This window comes from Benincasa hispida, chromosome 11 (genome assembly GCF_009727055.1).
Source record: "Benincasa hispida cultivar B227 chromosome 11, ASM972705v1, whole genome shotgun sequence".
Lineage (NCBI taxonomy): Eukaryota > Viridiplantae > Streptophyta > Magnoliopsida > Cucurbitales > Cucurbitaceae > Benincasa > Benincasa hispida.
Window position 1 is genome coordinate 54,239,183 of NC_052359.1, and position 12,059 is coordinate 54,251,241.

A 12,059-nucleotide genomic window follows, 5' to 3' on the forward strand; every position below is an offset into this window, starting at 1 on the left:
GTTGTCGATTCTTTTGGTGTACGATTTGGAGTACATGAAAAAAGTCTGTGACGGTCCTCCATACTAAGCTCTTATGAAGTTTGTGATCATATCCTACAATTGTTGAATCGACAAAGAGGCAAGCAAAACCAAAATTGAACGTCTTAATTTTATGAAACTTTATATGGAAACATCAATAAAATGTCTATTTTAATATATATTTATGAAAAAAATTATAAAAATAAAAATTCAAAAAATAAATTTAAATGACTAAATGAACTTTTTATGATTTTCAAATAACTTAACATGTCTATTATTTTAGTATATTTATATTAGTGACATATTAATGCTTATATTTTATGGATTTTTATAGGATAAAAATATCCATTGAAATGTTGATGAAAATATGGATATGTCAGCTAAAAATTTAATAATAGGTGAGAGAATATAGCAGAGAGAAACAAAAGGTCAAATACACCCAAAGGCATTCATGGAGTTTGGAAGTTGGACCCCACGAACGCTCCTGCCAGCGTGGAGAAGGGGATGAGATCATGGCCCCCGATTCTTTTTATTAAATAAACAAATTAGAATTGGGTGGCTTGCAATTCCGAATGCATTTATTTTTAAAATTCAACTATCTTTTGAAATTACAATTAAATTAAATAAAATTTCATACATAAATCCCTACAAAATAATTCATGATGTGGTAGGGACTATTTAGAAATTTTTTTTATCAAATTATAAGGATCATAAAGAAAATTTAGAAGAGTTTTATCATATGAACTAAAACATATTGGAATAAATACTATGTGATTATTTGTGTAAGATTGCATTATTTTATTTCCATGAGTTGTATTATTTGGTGAATGTATATGTCTTTTCATAAATAACCAAATTGAAGAAGAGCCACGACTGTTTGAATGATTACAAATATTCTATAAATATACATCTTGTTTTCAACTCTTTATAAACTTTTTTCTCTTTTTTATAAAGTATTTCTACCAAATATAGTTAGTTGAATCTTGTGGATGAGGTTCTGCTTACATAAGATATGTAATTTGCTATATCTTGAGAGATAATTACTCATGAAACTCAAACACTAGAATGACTAAAATTGTGAAACGTGAAGTCGTTGAGCTCAAAATCTCTCCTATATAAAAAGTTATGTATCTTCTGATTTTTTTTTTTTTTTTTTTGATATTATTCATATAACAATATCTAATTTTCTCCAAATCATAAAGACCAAGTAATTTATCTTAAATTATCAATTAAATTATATTTTTTTGGAAAATTATTTCAAATAGTAAAATTGTTGAAAATATTTACAATATATAACAAAATTTTAGAACTATCAATGATAAACGTTGATAGACACCGATAGACTTCTATCAATGTCTATCAATATCACTGTATACACTGACAGAAGTTTATCCGTGTCTATCAGCATCTATCATTTATAGTTCTAAAATTTGTTATGTTTTGTAAATATTTTTGTTTATTTTTCTATATTTAAAAACAACCCATTTTTTTTTAGATTTGTGTCTATTTAGTCTATGAATATTTCAAATTACAAATTTAATCCCCAAATTTTTAAATTTTTTAAAAAATCACAAATCTATTGAATATAAAATTAAAAGTTTAGAATTCTTTTGTACACAAAATTGAAATTTACATCTAATACACACATTATTTTTAAAAATTTTGAAATTTTCAAGAAATGAAGTCGCAGATTAAACATTCAATTATTGCTCTACCTGCAAGCTGCCGCCCATCTCTTGATATGTTATTTTGGTCAATTTCTTTACGCGATTTGTATGATAAACATACAAAAAAGAATATATACATCATTTGATTCCATTATAAGAATGGCTTTTCCAACAAGGAACTCGAATGTTAATTATCAAGTGTGAAGGAAAGTAATGCATTTTAAGCTACGATTTATATTTTCAAGGTGGGTCATTTTTGAGAAAGTAGTTTCGAGATTCTTCTAAAAGAAAGGGAAGAAAATAAGGAAATTTATTCACTCAAGTCCAATCAAAATATTGTTTAATTTTTTTAATTATAACAAAAAAAATACGAGGATCTAAATTTTCAACTTCAAGAGAATAAACATATGTCAATTACGTAATAATTATATTTATATTAGTGAAAGGTTTCTTTTGATGCACTATGAAAATTTTTGTTTTTTTTTTAATGTTACAAAAAAAAAAAAGTCAAAGTATCAATTGCAGGCTTGTCTAGCTATTAACACTATATTTTTGTCAAGTTTTTGAAGCTATTAATATTTCTATTTTAGTTGACTGCTAAAATGTTTACTTATATATCTTTATTAACACCATTTGAATGGTCTTTTAAAACATTATCACAATTTTGGTCTTTATTGATGGTAAGAAAGCCCTTGGCCTATGGCCCTATGGCAATGTCAACTTTCTCAAACCGTTAAACCTTTTTTTATATTTTATTTTAATTGACGACTAAGAACTATCTACGAGTATCTTTTCATTGGCATAAATGCTACAAACTCCCTAGAATTTACTGCTATAAATTTGGTCTTTGCTATTCTCCATACTGTCATCTTTAATATTTTATTCGATGGTTTTTAAATGTCAATTTCATCCCAAAAATTGATGGGCGATTAGGACACTAATGAGGTTACTTATTTTATGGAGTATAGATTTCCTTAATTGGTAGGAGGTCCCACCAACTAATTCTGTGAAAATTTTTATTTACATTCCTTTGAAGTAAATGTGGTCTTAAGCCAACCTTTTTCAATGCCAAAATGGTTGCCGAAGAAATCGTTAGGGGAGGTTCCATCAATGCCAAAAAGTGCAGGCCCATCGACAAAGATCCTCTCTCCCAGACAAAGGGAATTGAGTGAGGGCACCCTTTGCCGGCGCTTTTTCTTTTTTTTCTTAGCAATAGAAGTTTGCCAATGCCATTATATGTGAGTGTCCAAGTTCATTTGTATTCTTCTCGACTAATTTGTAGATATTAAAGTCTAGATAGGTAACCATCATAAATTGAACCCATAATATCTTAGCTTTGATCAATACTATGCCTCACCATTTATCACTAGACCATCCAAACTTGTTTATAGAATTTTCATCTCTATTGTATTAAAAGGGGCTATGTAGGGAGAATCTTTACATGCCCCTTTTACCTTTACATTTTTCAGTCCGTTTGGAAAATAGTAGAAGTGACTTCTCCAATTAAATCCTCTACCTAAAGACACAACTGAAGAAATCCGAGACCAAAATCTTCTTAGCATGAGCATTTTGCATGTGGGTAATAAATCTTTGGTAGAACGATTCCAAATGGTTAGTTTATATTATTTTGCTCTTTTGGATATTCTATTGAAATTTGTTTGTTTGTTTTTAGATTTTGAAATGTTTTGATCTAGAAATTTATTTATATAAAAAAAACTCATGCAAAACGACTAAAAAATCTTCTCCAATTGTCTAGTGGATAATGAACCTTCGGAAAGTGTGAAATTTATTTGTTTGTTTTTAGATTTTTTATAGAAGTTTATTTATATGGACAAACCCAAATGCGGAACAATAGAAATATCTCTTCAATGCATGTAGATAATGGATCTTTGCAAGATGTAATTTTATTTGGATGTTGTATTGAAATGTATTTGTTTGTCTTTTGATTTTGAGTTTTTGAGGAATTTGATTTAGGAGTTTATTTATATGGAGAGATGAGGTTTGAATTTCAAATGGCGAGTGTATAGAAGGTATTAGATGATTCGTATCTGCTTACATTGACTCCATTGGAAGGACTGATTTAAATTAGGGGCAATTTGTTCATTGTATATATTTTCGATTATAATTAGGGATAAGTGTATACGATTTATTTAAATTTATTTATCTAACTTTTAGTGACTCATTCAATTTTGTTTGCATTTCTTATTTTGCATGAAAATTAAAAAGAAAAAGCACTATGTGGGAAGGGAGAGAATGAAACAAATGAAAATGTTAAATAATCTCGAGCCAAATAAGATACATTGACCATTACTTCTCTCCCTTGATTTGATCAATTTATTTGTTTTTTACTCAATTATTTATTTTTTTAAAAAAAAATTCAATGCAATGTATTTAGATTTGAACAACCACCTAAATAAAATTTATTTGATTTCATAGGTTACACGATATCCACAATATTTCTTTTACTCAACTTTCATTATTTTAAATTTTGTTTTATTTCATTGAATTGTATATTATAATAACGCAACCAAATAGAATTCATTTGATTTCAGAGAACAAATGATCTCCAATATTCGTATTACCTAACTTTCACTTTTTTAAATTTGTTTTATCTTATTGCGTTGTATTTAAATATAATAACTCACTCTAATAAAATTCATTTGATTTCACAAGACAATTTGTTTTACTCCATCCATTACATTGTATTTAAATATAAAAACTCACTTCCATAAAATTTTGAATTTTAGGCAATATAAAATGGATGCGATGATAAGTGTATACGTTTCAAATATATTTTTATATTAGAAGAACCTTGCAAAGGAGAAAAAATTGAGAAAATCTTTTAGATTTAGTTTTTGTCCATACTATCTTTTAGATTATTTTATAAAAATGTCCCACCAAAATCCAACATTCGCTTTCTACTTATGAACAATTAATTAGGTCAAATGAAAGAAAAGTTAATTGAAGGATTTTATAATTTTCTAGAGTTTGGAAATTAATATAATTTAAACAACTTTGTGGACTATAAAAAAAATAGTATTTAGTAAATATCATAATAAACCAACATTATTGTTATTATATTATATCCTAGATCTATTATGACTTGATCTTTAATTTTTATTTATCTGTTTTTCATCTTTTAAAACTATTAAATTACTTTAACCGTTAATAATAAATTAACAAATGTAAATGAATAAATTCTATATTTGAAAGCTTAGTTTAAGACTAACATTAGGCACAAGCAAATAAAAATATTATTTTACTTTATTGATTTCTACCAGGCTAAAATTTAAAAATAAGATTTGACCAATCAAGTCATGCTAATAATATCACCACTATATCACTTTATTGTGAGTTATTCTAAAATTATTATTTAAATTAGTTATCAATAGTTCACCTAAAACATAATATATATAGAAAACTTAAATATTTGAAATAACAAACCTCAAAACTATATAACAAAAAATGTGTAATTAATTCAAAACTTTTTTTAAAAAACACAATTTTAAATTTGATTTGCACATGATAATATTATAATGATATTGATCTAATCCATAATTTATTTTAAAAAAATTAAAGAAATAAAACATAAATTAATTCTAAATAGTTCAATTGATATAACACATATCAATAAATAAATTTGTTAGATTAACTTACAAATTTATTTATGTATTCTCGCATGCTACTATTTTAAAAATTATTAGTCGCATGCCATGCACGTATTATTAAACTAGTTTATATAAAGTTGAGGACAAAAGTAATATTATAAAGCAACTACACGTGCATCTTAATTTTATCTCGATAATTTGGTTCACTCTGAAATAGCTACAAAGAACAAAATATAAACAAATGAGCTAATAAAGTCTTCATGAGCTCTATGTTAACATAAAAAACTTATAAACATCGCACTACAATCGAACAATTACAACATTCTGCACTCAAAAAGTATTCAACTTAACATTGACATACTTATAAACATAAAAACTAAAAACTTAAATTTAGTAATTTAGAACTAAAAATGAACAAAACAATCCCCTCACCCACACTTTACACCAATCTACACTAATCTCAAAGCTTATAAACATAACTAACTCAATTAACAAACAGGACATCCTGGTCAGACAGTGTGTGATGGAGGCAATTCATTGGAAGTGAAGAACACATGTAAAAAAGAAGACAGGGAATTTTGTTATTTGTAAAGCAATGACAAGTCAGAGATAAAAAGAGAGGGAATACTGAAACTGAATAGTATTAAAAGAAGAGAGAGTTGTTAAAGAGAGAACAAAAAAAAAAAGAAGAGACTTTGGATTCTGAAATTTAGAATAAATGAGCAAAAAATGAGGGCTGTCGCTGACACACAACAACAGCAACCTCCGGAATCTCGACACCAAAACCCAACCAACTCAAAATCCTTGTATGATTCTAAGACAACCAACATACCACCAACTTAAAAAGGCCAAGGCTGTTTTTCAGTTCAATACTGCAAAACGACTTCGTTTTTAATCTTTTCTGACCAATATAATAAAGCTGTGCTGAAGCCTGAAGATGAATCACAGCCACATAATTCAACTACTAATAAAGATGAATAGAAAAATGTAAACAGTAAATAATTCATACACAGATTTATATTCATCCACAAATAGAAAATTGTTTTATTATAGAATATTATTTAGAATACACGACAAAATGCATTTAAAAGTTAAAGAGTTTATATAATGTACTTCTCTAAACTTTAGTGTAAATAACGTAAATATGTCAAATTCAAAAACTACAACCCAATACTTGATTGTTTGAAGTGTAATATAAATCAACTATGATTTTTCAAATTAATTATCATCTACATTGTGCAATTAGTTTAACTCTGTCTCTATTTAACAAGAATTTTAGAATTGTATTAGCATTTTTTATTTGGAGTTTGGGTGCTGGAACGAGTAAACATCTGTTGAGCCAGTATATGTGTCACTTGTGATGTGCATACTTTTTAGCCATTTAAATATCATAATATTAAAGGAAATGTTTAGTTTTATATCTCTTTGCTTAAACAAATCAGTCCATTTTAATTTTGAATTTTTAATTTCAGAAATAAATGTATATTGAAATGATGGATGTGGTAGGTAGATCAAAATTTGAACCTCAGTCTTGAACGTTAATAATATAAATTCATGTCAATTGAATTATTTTGATGTTAGAAAAAATTAAAGTATATAAACTGCTAAGACAAATACATGACAAATAATTTAAATACAACTGATAGTCTCAATTACAAATTATTTGTCATGTTTCAGAAAAAAAAATATGTGTGTCACGTAGTTAATTAGCATGCTATAGCACCTTGTTATTATTTTCTAAAAAAGATTAATTGAACAAGTGTGGAGGTATTAAAATATATATGTGTGTCACGTAATTAATTAGCATGCTATAGTACCTTATTATTATTTTCTAAAAAAGATTAATTGAACAAGTGTGGAGGTAGAAATATAAAATTTCAAGATTAAGAGAGAGAAATATATATATCTTAAACCGAACTAGTGTTTGACTTTTGAAAAATAAAATAATTTATTTTTTTAAAAACTATTTATATTTTGTGATAATTTAGGTGTGACGCGGTAACAACTAATGTTTAAAATATCGATGTCAACAGAAATATCAAGGTCTTAGTTTTACGAAAACTTTGATGAAAGTATCGATAAAATTTCGATTTTGATGGATATTACCGGAAAAATTATAAAAATAAAACATTAAAAAAATAAATTTGAATTAGTAAATAAGTAGTTTATTATTTTTTAAATAAATTATTATGTCTGTTATTTATATTATATTTATATTATTGATATTTTGTTGTTTAATGATTACGTTTCATGGATTTTACTAGATATAATGGAAATATCGATTCACCACTTATGTTGATATCAAATCTATAGAAACATGGAAATATCGAAATGTCGACGAAAATTTAATATTAGGGTAACCACTCATCATTATATATAAAGAAATTAGTTACATGGATGTATTAAATCATTTATTTAGGGTCTTATCTTTTATTTCAAGTTGGTTGTTCGTTTCTTTCTTCACTTTACCCATTGAACCAAAAATATATACATAAACGCGAAATAAAAAAAGAAAACGAAAAGGAGGAGAACAAATTATGCTGCGGTGTCCATCTTTAGCCACATTCATGTAATATTCTATCATTTTCTTACATTAATGACAATATTTATAAATTTAGGTAGTACCATTAAGTGATCATGTTTTTTATGCATATGAATGTCATTTTCGTGAAAAACAAAAATGAGAATTTGGAATTTTATTTTCAAATTTCAAAATAGATCATTTAGAACTTATCATTTGCAGATCCTCTACTTTTGGTATGCATGAGTTCATGAACGAATTACCTTTTTGACTTACGAATGTATCTGAATCGACCTACAAAAGAAATCGCACTAATGTAGTACCAAACTGAACACTTAAATTAATCGAAGTTTTTAGTTCAACTAAACACTCAAGAATATTGTTTACTCCTTGAGATGGTGGGAATGAACTATTTTATAGAGTTTGATGTGTGATATTTACTTGAGAAATGTGTCACATCAGTAATATTGATGTAGGTGTAGTTATGAAGATTGTAGGCTTTGAGTCATTGACTTGACTTAGATATTACCCCTTTGATAATAAGGATCAAGCTCGACCTGATTGACCCAACATTTGAAACTTTGACTTTTCATTTAAGGACGTCGTGGGCTCTTAGACGTACTCCTATAATACCTTAGACTTAGATCTGCCTTTAGATTTATATTTCTTTTGGAGCAACCCTCAGCACCTACCATATAAATATATAGAGAGATTAAATATCTGAGAGAATTTTTAAAACTAGTCATTTTTTTCCTCAATTTTTTACTTAATAATTGAAAAGTCCCACTAAACTCTTGAATACGTGATTAAACTTAAACCATCGATTGGAATGATTAAACCATAGTTTCACTTGAAGGATATAAAACGGTCATATTAGTCCCATCCAATTTTTTTCTAGGTTGACAAGAGAAATAACAAATTCCAAAGTTTTATTTTAAAAAAATGGCAAAAATTTTCAAAATTATAAAACTAGCAAAACAAATTTATATAATAGAAAATAATAATTAGTAAATGACAAAACTACCCCAAAACAACAAAATTAAGTACAAACGAGAATGCAAAGACACACTGCTTCGAAAACAACTCTATCACAAATACCTCTACCTAAACATTCTAGAACTACAGATACACAATATCTAAACATTCGATAAGCAACAATTGAAAATAAACCAATATGATCCTTAATGCTTCCGCGTGTATGCGAGGGAAGACGACGACCAAACGGTGGGAGTCATTAAAAGCTTATAGATGTCTACAACGATGGACATCCTTCAAAGTGAGAAAGAGCAAAATTGATTGTACCAGTGAAGTTGTTGGCGAGTGAGTATTTGAAGGAATAACAACTTCAGGGCGATGTGACTGTTGGAAATATGATTGCATTTATGATAGCGTTTGATACCAAACCAGTTGTAGGAGTTTCATTGTCTTCATTCCATGTGACCATTTTTCTTATAGGATCTTAAAAGCCAACATTAAACACTATCAATCCCAGAGCGTCATTGTTGAATACAATGTTCAAAGTAAAAACAAAAGCAGGAAACACATAAGCGAGTGAAAAAGGTTCATGATTTAGTGAGGGTGGTCGCCAAAAGCTAGCCAAGACGATGGAATTCAAGAAGGGGTTGTTGAACCAACGATTGCAAACATGAGATTGATAAGGAGAAAAAGAGTTTTTGGGAGGCGATTAAATGAAGAAGTTGAAGAAGATGAGATTTAAAGTTTTTTGTTATCTTATTTTAATAATAATAATAATAATAATAATAATAATAATAATAATAATAATATTATTATTATTATTATTATTATTATTATTATTATTATTATTATTACACATACATATACACACATATTTCAAATATTTAAAAGTTACCTTTTATATGTTTCTTTTTAAGAACAACAAGTCATTTTTACGTATTTCTATATGAAAAATTGAAAATGTCGAAAATATGAAAAAAGAAAGCTCAAATTAATTTGATAACAATATGTATAAAATAATTAAAAAAACATTTAGGTACAATTAAATTTGTAACCAACATTTAAACAAAACGAAAGTTAGTTAGATAAAATCAAATTTGATAATAAAAGATAAATTCAAATATAGATTTGAGAGAAAAATCAGGAAGTTTTTGTTTATTGTGATTAATTCGATAAGTAGATTAATAAAATATAAATTCAAATATAATTTGAAAGAGAAAAATTAGGAAGGGAGCTTGTTTATTTACAATTACACTGAATTCATAATTCCATTTTCATTTAACCTTCAATAATTACACTGTATTTATAATTCCATCAACCAGAAAACCTACAAAAGAAGCCTAATTCGTTCTAGATGCTTAGCAAAAACAACAAGATTGCAAAAGTGAATACTTATTTGTTTATCAAAAAGAAAAATTAATGGTAATAATATAATAGGATATTAATGATTAAAAAAATACGAAAAAAATTATAAAATTTAAATAAAATATATTTTTTAGATGATAATATGTATAAAATATTGAGTAAAATCCTAACGATGATAAAAAAAAAATCCACATTTAAAATAATAAAAAACCAATAAAATAATGTAAAAAATATATTATAAATTAAAATCAAAATGATGATAAACAAATCAAAGATTGATTAATTCTGAATATCTTCGAAAAGTGGTTAAATCAAATCAAATCGCCAATTCAAATTTTAAAATGGGAGAAAAATTCGACACTTTTTCTTTTGAATCCGTTAGGTTGAAGTTAATGAGGTATAGTGTATGCACTAATTTATTGTATTTTGTATTTATTTGTATTGCACATTTCACTCCCTTAGCTTTAGACAAGTGGGAGATTGTTGGGATTAGTGTCATGAATCTCTCTTATATTTTCGTAGTTTTTAAATTATGTATAAACAAATTGTTATTATTAAAATAATTGTTATCTTATAAGCATATACTCAATCCAATAAACAAAGATCCTAGGTTATTTGGCTTTGTGGAGTAGTTACAAGTGTTGTGACTTGAGTTACAAGTGTTGTGACTTGAGTTACAAGTGTTGTGACTTGCCATAAATGGTCTGATCTTGATCATTTGGGGACATGCGAGCTGGGGCGTCCTATACAAAGAGTTTGTATAAGACCCAACCACGAAGTGTTAACGTCTCGTTATATAACATGACCTCAATCCGAAGTGAGTTGGGAACTCCTGCCATTGAGGGCGGTTTTTTGATTTGCATGTGTGAGTGCTAGGTTGCCGACTCAAACCTACCACTTTGAGGATTCTTCTGATGTGGGAGCTGGGAACTCAGCTACACAAGATGAATTCATTCCCTTCCCGAAGTAGAGGTAATGGATAGATAGTTTCCCTTAAGGGCTGATCCCAGGGCTTGAACGATTGTGGTGCCACACACCTTCTCATGGCCCTAGAGGTGTTCACACATAGTAGGACTATGTTGTATTGTTCATTAGAGGGATTAGTGGTACTTAAGAAGTAAGATGTAACTATATGGGCAAAACAATAAATTGGCCCAGTTGTACTTACGAGCATTTGAAGGGATATCGTACTAATGATTGGTTATATCCGATGGACATAAAAATATATCTGTGGTAAGAAAGTTCAGCTGTCAGTCTTTAGTGAAATGTCTGGCAGTTAACGGATGGTGGATCTTTATTGGCTAAAGAGTTTTAGTAAGCTATTCAACGTACCGTTGGAGCTTTGAGCTATAGGTCCATAAGGTCCCCTTGGTAGCTTGGATACGAGTTGAGAAACAGTTTTTGGGTCAGTTTGAAATGTTCAAATTGACATAGGGAGTTTTGATTATATATGATATAATTGAACTAGTTAATTAAATATGATATGATTGACTAAATGTATGAGATACATTAATTTGAAGGAAATTGGATAAAAAATATGATTTATATCAAGTAGAAGAGAAAACACTATGGTTGATATATGATATCAAACTATAGGATATGAATATAATGTGATTATATTTATTATTTATTAATTGGATAGTTATGAGATAATTGCCTGACGTTTTATCTGTAAACCATACGATAGTGGGAAGTTCAGTTCGGTTTTCGTAACTGAAGAATAAAATGAAAATTGTTTTCATTTTGCAAAGAAAACGCAAAATTTTCTCACGAGGTGTTTGCATTCAATCGCTTAGTAATTCAGAGCCTATACGATAGCGCATCCTTTATTAGATAGATCACCTACACCCGCGCGCGCTTCACTAAACGAGATCGCTTACATTTTTACTAACGATCGCTTAGTGC